The sequence below is a fragment of the Egretta garzetta genome, unplaced genomic scaffold (assembly GCF_000687185.1).
Source record: "Egretta garzetta isolate BGI_Z169 unplaced genomic scaffold, ASM68718v1 scaffold573, whole genome shotgun sequence".
NCBI classification, from domain to species: domain Eukaryota; kingdom Metazoa; phylum Chordata; class Aves; order Pelecaniformes; family Ardeidae; genus Egretta; species Egretta garzetta.
Window position 1 is genome coordinate 1286713 of NW_009259180.1, and position 3024 is coordinate 1289736.

A 3024-nucleotide genomic window follows, 5' to 3' on the forward strand; every position below is an offset into this window, starting at 1 on the left:
CTCAGTACAATTGAATTTTGATGTTTTTATGTGCCATTCTAATACAGAACAATGTTTCTTAAACCTAGGCTACCTGGATGTTGAATGGCATTCATACAGGTTCTTTCTTGACTGTGCTCCTATGTAGTGGAGATTGATTTGTTTTAACTTGGGTGTTGCTAAGAGCCTCCTATAAAAGGAGTAAATTTATTCGAAGCAGCAGCAGCTCACAAAAAAAATCTCCAAACCCGCACTTTTCAGACTGTTTCTTGAATATTTCTATTACACTGGAGGCTTTGTAGGCTTATTCTTGCTGTAATATCCCTACAGAAGTTAGCCTGTGTGTTCCCACGTTCAGGTGTGTGTTCGCTAGGTGAGTTCTATATATACTTACTGCTGAGCTCGTCATCTCTCCCCCTCCTCTGTACAATGCTAGTGCTTGTCTGACTCCCTGAATCGCCTTGCTGTGATCTACTCACACTTGAAGCTTTTTTAAAAATTATTTTTTGGCAGGATTAGTTTTAATCTATTTTGGACCTCTGAACGGCTCACGGTGGGTTTAGAAAGTGCCAGTGCTATATGGAAGTACGCAGTCAAAAGAAGAAGCTAGGAAGTTAACAACTCCTGCAGTCACACTTCGGTTACAAAGGGTTAAACGTATAGATTGGCAACTTCTCATCTAATTAAAAAATGTAAGAATTCTGTCTCGTGAATCTCCCCAGGACGTCTGAACTGTAAGAATCCATGTAGCCCCATGTGACATAAACTAGCTAACTGATTCATACGGTTACTGTTTGTGATCTAAGCCAGGCTTAGTCAGTGGCATTGTTTCTAGCAGTTTCCACCTGGCTCTGTCCCGGATGTTACACTACTCAGGATCTGTATCGATTATATGATGGCAGAAGAGACTTGTACTGGTGAGAGAGCCAAGTGGCACAGGTTGCTCTGTTTAGTTATCGCCCCAACAGCCTATGTGGCTTGGTAAGATCTTGCTTAAGTAATGTATGTGCCATTTCTAACTAGCTGCCAAACAGTCATATAGCTGTATATCCCACTTCTAAGATGGAGGTTTGAAGTGGCCAAGAGTGGGAGAAGGTTACTGATGGGCAGTTCCCAGTGCAGTGTTACAGAGAAGTGGACAAATGATTTTTTTGCTTGGTAAACAAGGATATCAAGCTGGATACAAAAATAGTTTGTTCTACGTATGGGGTTAATTATGTCGTAGTTTTAATACTTTCCTGCACTTCATAGAGTGTTTGTAGAAAACTGGAAAGAGTTCAAGGGATGAACTGTGTTTTGCAAACACAACCTTACAGTGGGAGATCAAACAAATGCAGCTAAACTTAGTTAAAGGAGGAAAAAGCAATTCACTGAGTTCATCCTTCAGTTAATGACCTGATGAGGTTACCTGATAGGAGAAAAGTAAATGAGGTTTAGTTGCTGATAAGTGACCTACTCCAGTTCAGACTGGAAAAGCTGGAAGTTTTGAACAAGAGGAACTAAGCTTTGGAACAGAAAAGATGGGAGGAGGGTAATAGATTCTTGCAACATAGCAAGTTCATCCAGGATATCTTTCTAAAATAAACTTTGGCCTGAATTACAGCGTATCAGTTTGTTGTATAAAATAGTAGATGAGATTGCCTGCTATTGCAGAGGAGATTAGAATGCATGATCATATGCGGGAACAAATTTGAATGAATCTGGTATCAGTATTAAGATAAAACTTGTGTACTTTCCTCCTCTGCACTGCAATGTGCGTGAGCAGAAGGAAGCTGAGGGACACACAGCTTTAATCAGTGAAGGTGAGGCAGGGCTGGAAAAAAACTGGGCGGAAAGGAGGGGACCATCTGTAAAGACTCTTGTAACCTTTCTTCAAAACAACTTAGAAATTAAAAGGTTAAAAATATACCGGGGTTCTGATCTTGTTATTCTGTAAGGCATAAATAAAATGCAGTATCTGAAAGTTATGTTCAGCGATATTAAATACTAATCTTACTAATTAAGGGGAGCAAAATAGAGCTTCTCTATTTTGAAATAAAAGTATCAAGTTTTAACACCAATGATTTGTATAAGAACAACACTTCAAGCACTGATACCTGATGGAGGCAAAAGGGGGAGAGAAAGCTGAGGGGTTGATGTCCGTATTCAGGAAAAAAAGAGGCAGTGATTCAACATGAAGGTAATGAAAGGACATTTGTATTTGTCAGTTAAGTTACTCAAGCTAAATATTTTGTGCTTAGTCAGCTACTTCAGAATTTATTGAATATAAACTTAAGCTTGCACATCTAGGGACAAAGAATAAACTCAACACATACGGAAGAGCAGTCAGAACCCTTGAAGACAGCTGAAGGTGCTTTAGCAGATACCCGGAAAAAACTTCTCAGTTGAGCACCAGATAAACAACTGAGGCAAACACACATACAAAAAGGGTATGTATTTCTCTAGTAAAGTCAGGGCAAAATAATGCATGAGACTGTAGACCATGTTCTGAAGTGAACTTTGCAGAAAAATTGGACTCTGGAAAAAAAGCCAGAAATATTTATATCTAGTGATTAGTATACAATCCCCTGAAATATGTGATTCTTTTCTATTCTATTCTAAGCATGTTTGTCTGGTTGGGATTTTCCCCGTGTGTTATCAGTAACAGTTTCCTCATTTTGCTGGCTCCTTTGGCCTCTTTAAAAGAGAATTGTGAGCTCTGCTTGATTATTTGACATTTAATTTCATAAGGTAGGCAGACTTCGGGTGAATGGAGAACTGTGTGTATTAACTGAAGTGTTTAGCAAGGTGAAGTGTGGGACGGCCATCCGGAATGTTTGTTTTGGGTGGTTTGTGCCTACTGACTTTTACAGGGTTCCCTGTTCAGTGCAGTTGTTTCTAGGTGCTGCATAGGAATTTAGTTGTTTAAACTGGGTTTGAAAATTCCACTCCTGAAAGCGAATACCTAACATATGAGTCTTGTTTCCTATATTAAATTACTTCTTCTCATAAGCTAAGCTTTTACATTTGCCTTGCTAAACTCAGTGTAATGTGTACTGACTGAAT